A 15,948-nucleotide genomic window follows, 5' to 3' on the forward strand; every position below is an offset into this window, starting at 1 on the left:
TAAATATATAGGAAATGGTATAGGGCCCTGGTTCCCAAACTGTGTGTCAAGGTGTCTTGGAATGCCACGGCAACTTTACAGAGGCATCATAGGATAATTTAAAATTTCAAAGAAAACTCAGCGACATCAATGGGACATAGGGTGAGTAGCATTCATTTTGATGATGTATCTTTACAAAGCTGGAATTCTAGCCGTCGTGATAAAAAGTAGCTGCTGTGCAAACATCAATTGTGGAACAGGAAATGAAGGTGGCCATGTCCAATCTGATTGCAATGTTTAAGAATCTGTGCAGTGACCAACAGGCATGTAAAATCCCAGTGGTAAGCAATTGTAAAAATATTTTTATTCAATTTATGGGTATTATTTTTTAAAACTGCTAAATTATTAGGATATAAATACTTATTAAGTGGTTTGAATCTAACTACTTAATAAACAGAGCTATTAGGTATTTCTTTTGGCCTAAGAAGCCATAAAAAAATTACTGGGGAAACTAAGGGCACTATAAACCAAGAAAATTTGGGAACCTCTGTTAGAGAGGTTACAAAATTGCAAAATATGTGTGGTATAAGACAAAGTTGGGGCAAACATTTAAACTTTAGGATTTAACATTTGGCCTGAAGGTGCTATTGTGTTCCATAATTGCCGCATACTATAGTAGCATAAATATTTCTCTGCTTGCCTAGCTTTTGATAGTAACTCTAGCCGTGAGCTCCTTATGCCACATTTTCCTTGGAGCAGAAGCCATGTGGAGAAAGAACATAGAGGATTTCAACATTTCAGAGCTCCAAATTTCTACATTGGCAAAGTGAAGTGCATTACTGAAAAATTCCAAGTAACTAAAGCAGCTTTTCAACTTTCCATTAGATGCAAGTGGAGATGTTTAATGTAGATTCTACTCTTCTGCACGACCATTTTCTATATTAACAAGAAATTATTACAATTTACAGTATTTTGCTACCTTATAAGTATGAACATTTTATCCATCCTGATTGGGGTTCCAGATGTCTGTTCTTTTCAATACTGGTGTTAGCTTCTAGTTCATTAGTTTTGCTTCTGTTTCTATTTCTTGATTGTGTCCACTCCAAGAGTGGGGAAGAAAACTGCCAAGTTTTAATGAAATCCTTTTTAATGAAATAAAAAGTGAATACCTATTTGCCTACTATGTGCTAGGTACTTTTCTAAGAATTATATAAACATATGCATTAAATCTTTATTGCAACACTAAGGTGTAGGAATTATTGTTATCCCTGTTTTATGGATGGGGAAATGAGGCACAGGATGTTTATGGAATTTTGCCAAGGTGACTCATCTAGTAGATGATAGAATCAGGATCTGATCCCACATTGGCTGACTCTTGGGATCACCATCTTAACCATTCTGCTCTACCGATTTCCTGTTTTGCAGGAATTTGATGAGCATTTTAGGAAAGTACTGTTGTTTAAATCTCCCAATACTCCAGAGTTTCAGAGATGCAAATTAACATCTCAAAGCTCCAGGGTGGGATCAAAGTTCTGCTCTTTTGGTTATATCATTAGCCTTTGAAATAGAATGAATTAAGGTGAAACATAAGAAATCGCCAATATTTAACCATTTTTGATTAAAACACACTTTCATATGGTTCGACTTTCAACAATATGATCCATTGAAATTAGAATATTTTAGAAATTTTATTAAAGCTCATTTTTAACTTAAAAATGAGGAATTGGCCGGGCGCGGTGGCTCGCGCCTGTAATCCTAGCACTCTGGGAGGCCGAGGTGGGCGGATCGTTTGAGCTCAGGAGTTCGAGACCAGCCTGAGCAAGAGCGAGACCCCATCTCTACTAAAAATAGAAAGAAATTATATGGACAGCTAAAAATATATATAGAAAAAAAATTAGCCGGGCATGGTGGCGCATGCCTGTAGTCCCAGCTACTCGGGAGGCTGAGACAGGAGGATCCCTTGAGCTCAGGAGTTTGAGGTTGCTGTGAGCTAGGTTGACGCCACGGCACTCACTCTAGCCTGGGCAACAGAGTGAGACTCTGTCTCAAAAAAAAAAAAAAAAAATGAGGAATAAATTACATTTTATGAAGTTTCTATTTTATGATTGATAACATGCCCTCTCCACGTGTCGTATTGTCTTACCCACATATAGTAGGTGAGGTCCTTGAGTGACAATGTAGAATGTAGCTCTACATTACAGAGGAATGGAGAGTGGCACCTGTATCATTTTGTTTGCTTTCCATATATTGTGCCTTTAAAAAAATCTTTTTTAAATCTTTAATTATTATAGGTACATAATAGTTGTTTATCTTTATAGGGTACATGTGATGTTTTGATACAGGCATACAATGTATAATAATCAAATCAGGGTAATTGGGGTATCCATCACCTCAGGTATTTAACATTTCTTTCTGTTAGGAACATTCCAATTCCACTCTTAGTTATTTTAAAGTATACGCTAACTTGTTGATTATAGTCACTTTGTTATATTATCAAATGTTGTTCATTATATCTAACTATATATAGTTTTTGCACTCATTAACCATTCACACTTTATCTCACCCTCCCTGCTATCCTTCCTGGCCTCTGGTAACCATCATTCTACTCTCCGTCTCGATGAGATCAATTGTTTTTAATATTAATATTTAGCTCCCACATATGAGTGAGAACATGTTAGCTTTGTCTCTCTGTGCTTGGCTTATTTCACTTAACATAATGTTCTCCATTTGCATCCATGTTGTTGCAAATGGCAGGATTTCATTCTTTTTTGTAACTATGTAATATTCCATTGTGTATATGTGCCACAATTTCTTTATCCTTTCATCCATTGATGGACACTTAGGTTGATTTCAAATTTTGGCTATTGTGAATAGTGCTGCAATAAGCATGGGAGGGCAAATATCTTTTTGATATACTGATTCTCCACCCCCTCCCTTTGGATATATATCCACCAGTGGGATTGCTGGATCATATGGCAGTTCTATTTTCAGGTTTTGGAAGAACCTCCATACTGTTTTCCATAGTTGTTGCACTAATTTACATTCCCACCAACAGTGTATGAGGGTTCCCCTTTCTCCACATCCTCTCCAGCATTCATTATTGCCTGTCTTTTTGATAAAAGCCATTTTAACTAGGGTGAGATGATATCTCGTACTTTTGATTTGCATTTCTCTGATGACTAATGATGTTGAGAATTTTTTAATATATCTGTTGGCCATTTGTATGTCTTCTTTTGAGAAATGTTTATTCAAATCCTTTGCCCATTTTTTAATCAGATTATTTGATTTTTTCCTATGGAGTTGTTGGAGCTCCTTGTATATTCTAGTTATTAATAGCTTGTCAGATGGGTAGATTGCAAATATTTTCTCCCATTCTGTGGGTTGTCTCTTCTTTTGGTTGATTACTTCCTTTCCTGTGCAGAAGCTTTTGAGCTTGATGTGATAACATTTGTCCAATTTTATTTTGCTTACCTATGCTTTGGGGATACTATTCAAGAAGTCCTTGCCCAGACCAATGTCCTGAAGTGTTTCCCCAATGTTTTCTTTTAGTAGTTTCATAGTTTCAGATCTTAGATCCATTTTGAGTTGATTTTTGTATATGGTGAGAGATAAGGGTTCAGTAGTTTCTTTATTCTGTATATGGATATCCAGTTTTCCCAGCACCATTTATTGAAGAGACTAGCCTTTCCCCACTGTATGTTCTGTGTAACTTTGTTGAAGATAAGTTCACTATAAATGTGTGCATTTATTTCTGGTTTCTCCATTGTTTGGTTGGTCTATGTGTCAGTTTTTATGCCAGTACCATGCTGTTTTGGTTACTACAGCTCTGTAGAAAAATTTGAAGTCAGATGGTGTGATTCCTCCAGTTTTGTTCTTTTTGCTCAGGATAGTTTTGGCTATTCTGGGTATTTTGTGGTTCCATATAAATTTTACAATTATTTTTTCTATTTCAATGAAGAATATTGGTGGGGATTGCATTGAATCTGTAGATTGCTTTGGGTAGGATGGACATTTTAACAATATTGATTCTTCCAATCTATGAATATGGAATATCTCTCCATTTTTTTGTGTTCTCTTCAATTTCTTTCATCAGTGTTTTATGGTTTTCATTATAGAAATCTTTCACTTCTTTGGTTAATTCCTAGGTATTTTATTTTATTCATAGCTATTATAAATGGGATTACTTTCTTGGTTTCTTTTTCAGATTGTTTGCTGCTAGCATATAGAAATGCTCCTGATTTTTGTATGTTGATTTTGTTCCCTGCAACTTTACTGAATTTGTGTATCAGTTCTAATAGCTTTTTTTGTATGTGTGGAGTCTTTAGGGTTCTCTAGATATAGATCATATGGTCTGCAAATAAGGACAATTTGACTTCTTCATTTCCAATTTTGATGTTCTTTATTTATTTCTCTTACCTTATTTCTCTAGATAGAACTTCCAGTATTATGTTGAATAATAGTGGTAAAGGTGAGCATCCTTGTCTTCTTCCAGATCTTAGAGAAAAGGCTTTCAGTTTTTCTCCATTCAGTATGATACTCACTATAGGTCTATCATATATGGCATTTATCGTGTTGAGGCAAGTTCTTTCTGTACCCAGTTTTTTGAGCGTTTTTTATCACAAAGAGATGCTGAATTTTATCGAATTTTTTAGCAACAATTGAAATGATTATACAGTTTTGTCCTTCATTCTGTTGATATGATGTACCACATTGATTGATTTGCATATGTTGAACTTTCTTTCATCCCTGGGATGAATCCCACTTGGTCATGATGAATAATCTTTTTAATATGTTGTTGAATTCCATTTGCTAGGATTTTGTTGGGGATTTTTGTATCTATGTTCATCAGAGATATTGGCCTATAGTTTTCTTTTTGCTGTTGTTGTGTGTTTGTGTCTGATTTGGGTTGTCAGAGTGATACAGGCCTCTTAGAATGAGTTTTAGAGCATTCCCTCTTCCTCAGTTTTTTAGAATAGTTTCAGTAATATTGGTGTTAGTTCTTGGAATGCTTGGTAGAATTCAGCAGTGAAGCCATCGGGTCTTGAGTTTTTCTTTGATGGGAGACTTTTTATTACTGCTTCTATCTTATTACTGGTTATTGGTTTGTCAGGTTTTGGATTTCTTCCTGGTTCAATCTTGGTGGTTGCATGTGTCTAGGAATTTATCCACTTGTTCTAGATTTTCCAATTTATTGGCATATAGCTACTCATATTAGTCTCTAATGATCCTTTGAATTTCTGCAGTATCAATGTTTCTTTTTTCTTTTTTTTTTTGTTTAGTGAGTATTTATTGAACACTTTAAACACTTATTTTATGCTAGGAAATATGTATATATACATGCACATACACACATTTTAAAGTACTTGAATATATATTTACAAAATACAAAACAATGCACATATACAAACACATTTCTACTCTCAAAGTTTTATTTTTGGAAATCTAACAAAAATTTTATGAACTATAAGATTACCTCATAATTAATATTTTTTAGGAAATTAAATGTAAATTAAGTTTTGAGTCATAAAAAATATATGAAGGATTTTATTGTCAGATACAGCACATATGGGGTAATTACATAATAAGATAAGTGTTAAGAAAGGGGTCTGGGAAAAATGGCTTGGGGTAATCATTGAGGAGGTAGTAGCTAATTCAATTGGAAGTAGTCAGGATTAACCAATGTTGGACAAGCTTATATAGGTGCTTTGTATACTGTCTGTTATAAATGCAATTTATAACATTATAAATGCAATTTAAATTTTGAATATCTCCTTTTTCATGTCTGATTTTATTTATTTGGGTCTTCTCTCTTTTTTTCTTAGTCTGGCTAAAGTTGTGTCAATTTTATTTATCTTTTCAAAAAAGCAACTTTTTTGTTACATTGATCTTTTGTATTTTTTTGTTTTAATTTCATTTATTTCTTCTCTGATCTTTATTATTACTTTTTTCCTACTAATTTTTGGTTTGGTTTACTCTTGTGTTTCTGGTTCTTTGAAATTCATTGTTAGGTTGTTTATTTGAAGCTTTTCTACTTTTTGATGTAGGCACTTAATGCTATAAATTTTCATCTTATTTCTGCTTTTGCTCTATCCCAAGAGCAGATATGTTATGATATGTTGTATTTTCATTTTTATTTGTTTTGAGAAATGTTTTAATTTCCTTCTTAATCTGTTCATTGACCCCATTGGTCAATTCAGGAGCATATTGTTTAATTTCCATGTGTTTGTATAATTTCTAATGATCTTCTTGTTATTGAGTTCTAGTTCTATTCCAAGTGGTCAGAGAAAATACTTGGTATGATTTCATTTTTTTTTAAATTTTTTAAGACTTGTCTTGTGGCCTAACATATCGTGTATCCTTGAATGATCCATGAGCTGAGGAGAAGAACATGCATTCTGTAGCTGTTGAATAAAATATTCTGTAAATATCTATTAGGTCCCATTTGTTCAATAGAGCAGGTTAAGGCCAATGTTTCTTTGTTGATTTTCTGTCTGTATGATCTGTCCAATGCCGAAAGTGGAGTGGAGTGTTGGGGTCTCCAACAATTATTGTATTGGGGTCTATAACTCTCTTTAGTTCTGATAATATTTGCTTTATATATCTGAGTGCTCCAGTATTGGGTGCATATATATTTAGAATTGTTATATCCTCTTGCTGGATTTACCCCTTTATCATTACATGATGACCTTCTTTGTCTCTTTGAACAGTTTTTGTCTTGACTGATTTATCTAATAGAAGCCTAGCTACTCCTGCTCTTTTTTGGTTTCTGTTTGATTGGAATATCTTTTTCCATCCCTTCATTTTCAGTTCTATGTGTGTCTTTAGAGATGAAGTGTGTTTCTTGAAGACAACATATAGTTGGCTGGGTTTTTTTTGTTTGTTTGTTTGTTTTTTGTTTTTTTTGTCCTTTCAGCCACTCTATGTCTTTTGACTGGAGAGTTACTGCATTCATATTCAATGTTATTATTGATAGATAAGGACTTACTAGTGCCATGTTTATTATTTCATTTATCGTTGTTTTGTGCTCTCTCTTTCTTCCTTTCTTCATTACTTCCTTCCTGTATATCTTTGTTAAAAGTGATTTTTGTCTGGTAGTGTATTTTAATTTCTTGCTTTTTATTTTTTTGTGTATATAAGTTTTTTGATTTGAGATTACAATGAGGCTTGCAAAAATCTTTTTATAAGCAATTATTTTAACATATGACAACTCTAGTTATAAACAAACAAACAGGCAAAGAGAAATCTAACAGAAATTCTACTCTTTAACTCCATCTTACCCCCACTTTTAAACTTTTTGTTTTTTCCACCTATATCTTTCTATGCTATCTATCTCTCAGAAACTTGTAGTTATTTTTGATAGGTTTGTCTTTTAGTCTTCCTACTCAAGATATAAACAATTTATACACCAAAATTACAGCAATAGAATATTCTGTATTTGTGTACTTACTGCAACCAGTTTGTTGTATACCTTCAGATGATTTTCTATTGTTCATTAACTTCTTTTTCTTTCAGATTAAAGAACTTTTATCATTTCTTGTAGGACAGATCTGGTGTTGATGAAATCCCTCAGCTTTTGTTTGGGAAAATCTTTATTTCTCCTTCATGTTTGAAGTATATTTTTACAAGATATAGTAGTCTAGAGTTAAGATTTTTTTCATTCAGCACTTTGAATATGTCCTGCCGCTGTCCTGGCCTGTAAGCTTTCTACTGAAAAGTCTGTTGCCAGACATATTTGGGCTCCTTTATATGTTATTTTTGTCTTTTTCTTGCTTCTCTTAAGACCTTTTCTTTATATGTGACCTTTGGGAGCTTGACTAGTAAATGCCTTGAGGTAGTCTTGTTTGAATTACATCTGCTTGGTGTTCTATGACCTTCTTATATTTGGATATTGATATCTTTCTCTATGTTTGGAAAGTTCTCTGTTATTACCTCTTTGAATAGACTTTCTACCCCAATCTCTCCCTCTACCTCCTGTTTAAGGCCAATAACTCTCAGATTTGCCCCTTTTGTGGCTATTTTCTAGATTTTGTAGGTGAACTTTATTCTTTTTTTTTTTCTCTTCTGACTGTGTATTTTCAAATAGCCTGTCTTCAAGCTCACTAATTCTTTCTTCTGCTTGGTCAGTCCTGCTACTGATACACTCTGACACATTTCTCAGTTGCTCAATTAAATTCTTCAGCTCCAGAATTTCTGCTTAATTTTTTAAATTATTATTTCAATCCCTTTGTTAAATTTCTCTGACAGATTTCTGAATTCCTTCTCTGTGTTGTCTTGAAGTTCATTGAGCTTCTTCAGGACAGCTATTTTGAATTCTTTTTTTTTTTTCTCATTAAACTTTGTTTTAATGGGTCTCAAAATTCTGTAACAGATTTTTGGTCAAGTTGTTTCCATTAAAAAGTACTGATTTTAAAAACTAATAACTTAAAACTGCCACACAAAAAGAAACAAAAGTGGTCCACAAAACATTCTTTTCCTCCTGAAGGTTTTATGATGCATTGTTATTAACAACCAGTCTTTTACTATTAAACTTAAATGGCCAATTGAAACAAACAGTTCTGACACTGTTCTTCCACCACTGTTTAAAAGTGGGGTGGCAGGTATTAGGGATAATATTCATTTAGCCTTCTGAGCTTTATGGGCAGATTTGGTGACCTCGCCAGCTCCAGCAGCCTTCTTGTCCACCGCTTTGATGACACCCACAGCAACTGTCTGTCTCATATCACGAACAGCAAAACAACCCAGAGGAGGATAGTCTGAGAAGCTCTCGACACACATGGGCTTGCCAGGAACCATATCGACAATGGCAGCATCACCAGATTTCAAGAATTTAGGGCCATCCTCCAGCTTCTTTCCAGAGCAGCGGTCAATCTTTTCCTTCAGCTCAGCAAACTTGCAGGCAATATGAGCTGTGTGACAATCCAGTACAGGACTGTAGCCTGCACTACTTTGGCCTGGATGGTTCAGGATAATCACCTGAGCAGTGAAGCCAGCAGCTTCCATTGGTGGGTCAATTTTGCTGTCACCAGCAACCTTGCCACGATGAACATCTTTGACAGACACATTCTTGACGTTGAAGCCCACGTTGTCCCCTGGAAGAGCTTCACTCAAAGCTTCATGATGCATTTCAACAGACTTTACTTCAGTTGTAACATTGGAGCAAAGGTGACCACCATGCCAGGTTTCAGAACACCAGTCTCCACTCGGCCCACAGGCACAGTACCAATACCACCAATTTTGTAGACATCCTGGAGAGGCAGATGCAAGGGCTTGTCAGTTGGACGAGTTGGTGGTAGGATGCAATCCAGAGCTTCAAGCAATGTGGTTCCACTGGCATTGCCATCTTTACCGGTGACTTTCCATCCCTTGAACCAAGGCATGTTAGCACTTGGCTCCAACATGTTGTCACCATTCCAGCCAGAAATTGGCACAAATGCTACTGTGTCAGGGTTGTAGCCAATGTTCTTAATGTAAGTGCTGACTTCTTTAACAATTTCCTTGCATCTCTTCTGGCTATAGGGCAGCTCAGTGGAATCCATTTTGTTAACACCAACAATTAGTTGTTTCACACCTAGTGTGTAAGCCAGAAGGGCACGCTCACGAGTCTGCCCATTCTTTGAGAGACCAGCTTCAAATTCACCAACACCAGCAGCAACAATCAGGACAGCACAATCAGCCTGAGATGTGCCTGTAAACATGTTTTTGATAAAGTCTCTGTGTCCTGGGGCATCAATAATAGTCACATAATATTTGCTGGTCTCAAATTTCCACAGGGAGATATCAATGGTGATACCACGCTCACACTCAGCTTTCAGTTTATCCAAGACCCAGGCATCCTTGAAGGAGCCCTTTCCCATTTCAGCGGCCTCCTTCTCAAATTTTTCGATGGTTCTTTTGTCGATCCCACCACATTTGTAGATCATATGGCCAGTAGTGGTGGACTTGCCCGAATCTACATGTCCGATGACGATGATGTTGATGTGAGTCTTTTCCTTCCCCATTGTGGCTTTTATGGGTGGTTTTCACGGCACCTGTGTCCTGGTGGCAAACCCGTTGCAAAAAAGCTATTTTGAATTCTTTATCTGAAAGGTCACATATCTCCATCACTCCAGGATTGGTCACTGGTACCTTATTTATTTTATTTGGTGAGGTCAAGTTTTCCTGGGTGTTCTTGAGCTTGTGTATGCTTGTTCATATCTGGGCAATGAAGAGTTAGGTATTTATTTTAATCTTCACAGTCTTGACTTGTCTGAACCCATCCTTATTGAGAAGGTTTTCCAGATATTCAAAGGGAATTGAATGTTGTGATCTAAGTCCTTGGTCACTGCAGCTGTATCAGCACTGTGGGTGCCCAATCCCAGTAATGCTGTGACTCTTGCAGACTCCTGGTGGTACCACCTTGATGGACTTGGGTAAAATACAGGAGAATTCCCTGAAGTACCAGGAAAAGTCTCTCACTCTCTTCCCTCACTCTGCTGGGCTGCTAGAGTTGGAGGAGGATTAACATGGGCACTCCCTTGTGTCCACCAATGCCAGGTCACACTTGAAGCCAGCCCAATCTCATCCAAATCCCATGGTAACTATTGCCTCTCTACCTCTAATGTTTATTCAAGGCCCAAAGGCTCTTTAGTCAGCAGGTGGTGAATCCTGCCAGGACTGGGGCCTTCCCTTCAGGGTAGCATGTTTCCTTCTGGCCCAGGGTGGGTTCAGAAATATGTTCAGAGACTAAGGCCTGGACTCGGGTGCTTCAGGAGTCTGCTTTGTACTTTATTTTACTGCGGCTGAGCTGGCACTCAAGTTGCAAAACAAAATCCTCTGAACTTTTCCCTTTCCTTTGTCCATAGAACAAGACTCCCTGAGCTGCACTGCCTGTAGTTGTGGGAGAGGGGTGACATAGGCACTAGCTTGGCCACCACTGTTGGTGTCTCACTGGGTCATATGCACCCCAAGTTTCCTGGCTCTGAGCCAGCACACATAGCTGCAGGAGTTGCCCAAGGACTGCAGCTTTTGTGGCCTGACTACCTTATGAATTTAGTCCAGGCCCCAGGCTGCTTTTTGTCAGCTGCTGGTATGGCTAGCCAGAACTTGGGTCTCAGGTCAGAGGATTTTTCTCTGGCTGGGCTGGTCTAAATAATCCCACCATGGGCATCAGCAGAATTCTGCCCTGTGCTGTGTTCCCCTGTGCCACAGTGCCCCTGAGTTTCAGTGCAAAGTCTCACAATCACTTCATTCTCCTTCACACAGACACTCAGATTCTCTTTCCCCGTGGTGTACTGGTGCAGCACTGCCTGGGGATGGCAGGGGGGGTGATGTAAGAAATGCAAGACTTTCTTTTCTGCTCTCTTCAGTGCCTCTTTACTTGATATAATGTTAAAACCAGTATTTTTATTCACTTGATTTTTGGTTCTTCTGAAGGTGCTTGCTTGCGTGGATAACTGTTGAATTTGCTGTTCGTGTGGAATGATGATTGCTGGAGATTTTTATTTGGACATCTTTCTCCCTACTGTGCCTATTTCTGATGTATTCAACTTTCTGCCTTATTGGATTTGATGAATATGTGTAATTATATAAGCTGTGGACTTTCACAATACTTTACAATGAAATGGAGAATGACCATGAAAATTACTGATTCCTTTGTCAGAAATATGGAGAAGCTAGGTTATTCAGACCATCCTGCCACTGAAAACAAACTAAATAACTAAAAGTGCTGTCAAGAGAATACAAAATTACCAGACAAAAATTTAAGGGAACATAGGTATCTAGAGAGATAACAAAACACTACATTTCCCTTTGTTCTGGGCATTTATCAGTATAGGCTGTTAAACTTTTCTTTTAATGACTCAATAAGGAAAAAGGGACCAAAAAAACTCACATCATATCATGCCCATTTTAGTTTTGGAAATTATATTAGACATTCTTTTCTATATTGAACTGGGACCCTCATGGTAAGAGTCAGCATATTTCTCTCATCCTAGCCCCACAATGAGTGACCTTATTTGTTTTTTCTTTTGGTATTTTAATGACATGGCTCCACTATCTTCTGGCTTGCACTGCTTTTATGATAAGTCTGACATCATTCTTTGTTCATCTGTACATAATGTGTCTTTTTTTCTGGCTTCTTTGAAGATTTTATTTTCATTTCTTGTTTTGAACAATTTGATTATTATGTGCCTTAGTGTTTTCATATTTCTTGTCCCTGAAGTTTATTGAGATTATTGGATCTGTGGTTTATAGTTTATAAAATTAAATTAGGAAAAAGTTTTGCCATTACTTTAAAAAATATTTCTTCCACCCCCTTACCTCTCCTTTGGAGACTCCAATTACACATATATTTGGCCACTTGCAGTTGTCTATAGCTCACAAGTGTTTTATTTTTTCACTCTTTTTTCTCCCTATGTTTAATTTTGTATAGTTTCTATTGCTATTTCTTCAGGATAACAAATCTTTTCTTCTGCAGTGAGTACATAAATCTGCTGTTAATCCCATCCAGGGTATTTTTCATTTCAGATTTTTTTTATCCCTATTTGTTCAAGCATGGTCATTAAAAAATATATTCATGTCTCTTTTTAGCTGCTAATGTTTTCTCTACCTTCTTAAATATATAGACTATAGTTATCATAACAATTTTAGTGTCCTTGTCTTCTAATTCTATCATTGGTGTCATTTCTGCTTCTGTTTTTATTAGTTGATTTTTCTCCTCGTTAAGAACCACATTTTTCTGATTCATTGCATGCCTAGTAATTTTTTACTGGATGCCAGATATTATGATTACTTTTTGCGGAACTGGATTCTTTTTATATTCCTAAAATTATTCTTGAGATTTGATTTTTTCTGGATCATAGTAACATTACTTCAAAAGAGTGTCATTCTTCTAAGGCTTATTTTAAAGCTTTGTTAGAACCAGATCAATATTTAGTCTGGGACTATTTTTCTCCACTACTAAGTTTGTAAAGTATCTTGAATACTCTACCTGATGCCTGGGAATAATGAGGTTTTTCCACTCTTCTCTAGGGCACATGAACAATTTCTGGCCCTGTTTGAGCTCTGGGGATTGTTCCTCCTGTTCCCTTCTGATGGCTCTTTCCCTGGCCTTGGGTAGTTCCTCATATGCATGTGCTCACCAGAACTCTGATGAAGACTGAAGGGCAGTGCTCTTTAGATCTCTGGAGCTCTCTGTTTTGCAGCATTCTTCTCTATGTTACTCTACCCTGAAAATTCTAAACACCTCAACTTCCTCAGATTTTTAAATCTGTCTCCTCAACTCATGGAGAACATGGGCTCTGTTTGGGTTCTTCCTCTCTGCACTGTAGCCTTGACATTCTCTCTAGGCATTGAGTTTGGATGGCCTCACTTATTTCTCTTCTTTTGCTGTGCTTTTTGCTGTGCTTCATGTTGTACAATTACTGAAAGACATAGTTTCATATATTTTGTCCAGTAATTTAGTTATTTAAGATGGAAGCATAAATTGGCCTTGATTACTCTACCTTAACATAAACATAAGCTTCACTATGCTTATTATATTTAAAAAAGAAAGCATAATTTTGAAAATATCAACAGGGGGCCGGGCGCGGTGGCTCACGCCTGTAATCCTAGCTCTCTGGGAGGCCGAGGTGGGCAGATCATTTGAGCTCAGGAGTTCGAGACCAGCCTGAGCAAGAGCGAGACCCCATCTCTACTAAAAATAGAAAGAAATTATATGGACAGCTAAAAATATATATATAAAAAATTAGCCGGGCATGGTGGTGCATGCCTGTAGTCCCAGCTACTCGGGAGGCTGAGACAGGAGGATCGCTTGAGCCCAGGAGTTTGAGGTTGCTGTGAGCTAGGCTGATGCCATGGCACTCACTCTAGCCTGGGCAACAGAGTGAGACTCTGTCTCAAAAAAAAAAAAAAAAAAAAAAAAAAGAAAATATCAACAGGGAACAGATTTTTTTATAAAAAAAATACCTATTCTATTTTTAAAAATTATCAAGTGTAACTTCTAGAAAAGAAAAATCAAATAATCAAGTTTAAGAACATCACGAACAAGTTACCAGCAAACATGATTGAAGAGAAAATTAGTAAATTGTAGCTAATTCAGAATAAATTATATAGATGCAGAATACCTTTGTGGCATAGATTTTCTATGTAGGTATGAAATATGAAAGAGAGGTTAGGGACATGCAAGGTTGTGTGCGAAGGTTTAACATACATTTAATCACAATGTCAAAAAGAGAGAAGGAAGAGAATGTGGCAGGGGCAATATGTGAAGATATAAAGATTGAAAATTTTTCATAACAGAATGAAGACATCACTCTACAGAGTTATGAAGACTGATGAATCCCTCTCAGGATAAATACTAGCATCTATAAACACAGCAGAGTGGAAGTGGAGGACACTAAGGATACAGGGAAACATATTAAGAGCAATAAAGAAAAAAGACCTTCAAAGCCATGACAGAATGACTTCTATTAAGAAGACACAGAGGAAAGAGATAGTGGAATGAGATTTTTCAATGTGTTAAAATAAAATAAGTGCTAACCTAGAATGGTACAAGGGAAAATAACTGTTAAGAATAAGGTCAAAATAAAGATATTTTCAGATCAAAACAATGAAACAAACAAACATGGGAGAATTTACCAATAGGAGATCCTAATTTCCTAGATAAATTCTAAGAAAGTTGTTTCAAGAAGAAAAAATGTAACCTCAGACAGAAAGTCAAAGATACAAAAATAATGACAACTGCAAAAAGTGATAAATTTAAATGAACAGTGACTAAATAAAGTTATAATAATTGTGGCTGTGCCTCATGATTAAAAGTGAGAATTAAAATATAGGTAAACAACAACATATGTTAGGAATGAGGTTAATTGGAGTAAGTTGTCTTATAGTACTTAAATTTTCCAGGAGGAATTGAAAAGTATTGATTAATTTTATAATTTGATAAATTTGGCACAGTATTATAATTTCTAGGGTAAAAACAGAATAGAAACAGACCCTACTATTCAAGTGAGTTAGTAGAAAAATAAGGAAAGACAAAGGTGTTAATGCACATACCTCCCAAAAGAAGATAAGAAAGGAAAGAAACAAATTAAAAATAGTTGGGAAAATTATTAAGTCCAAAAATAGAGGTATATCTAATCTCGCCTATCAAACTTTACATTAAATTAGATATATTAACTGCTTTGCTTAAAAGGCAAAGACTGTCAGACTGAAAAAATAACTAAATCCAGCTATATACTGTTTTTAATAAATTCATAAGGTTACAGAATATTTGAAAATAAAATAAAAAATAAACTAGCATGCAAATATCAAATTTAAAAAAATCTGTCTACATGTATTAATATTGCATGAAATAGGCTTTTTTAAAGAAAAGACATTTCTCACTAAAAATGTGTCATAGCATTATAATAAACAATATTTTCATGATGAAATTATAAAAAGAAATTTGTATATACTTAGTAATATAGATTCAAAACATAAAAAGCAAAAATCAACAGGAGGGGAAAATAAGCAAATGTATAATCACAGTGAAAAATTGCAAAATACACTTTGTTAGAAATTGATAAAACAGGCACCAAGAATGTAGAAGATTTAACTGTGACTAGCAAACTAAACCTAATCTAATGGATATATACATATGCCATTTGTACCCAATATCTGCAGAGTACTTTGTCTTGTCAAATACAAATAGACTACTTTAAAAAAATTGACCACATATTGTGTCATAATTTTTTAAATCAGTTTCAAAGTTTTGATATTGGAGTTTAGAAAATATTTTAAAGGAAATAATAAACAGTTTAAACAAAACAAGTGAGATGAAGCTAATGGATATTTGGCTGGAAATGTATAGTTTTAAATTTGCATATTATAAAAGAAGAAAATTAATGAAGTAAATATTAATTCTAAGAAGATAGAACAGCAAAATAAGCTCAAAGAAAGTATAAAAAAGGAAAAAGAAAAGAAAAGAATGGAACAGTAAACACTCATACA

General features: G+C 35.6%; 1 pseudogene; it reads right to left on the reverse strand.

The window, feature by feature from the left end:
- Positions 1 to 8,331: 8,331 nt before the first annotated feature.
- LOC138377810 (elongation factor 1-alpha 1 pseudogene) lies at positions 8,332 to 10,012 on the reverse strand (annotated as a pseudogene).
- Positions 10,013 to 15,948: the final 5,936 nt, after the last annotated feature.

This window comes from Eulemur rufifrons, chromosome 30 (genome assembly GCF_041146395.1).
Source record: "Eulemur rufifrons isolate Redbay chromosome 30, OSU_ERuf_1, whole genome shotgun sequence".
In the NCBI taxonomy this organism is placed as follows: Eukaryota; Metazoa; Chordata; class Mammalia; order Primates; family Lemuridae; genus Eulemur; species Eulemur rufifrons.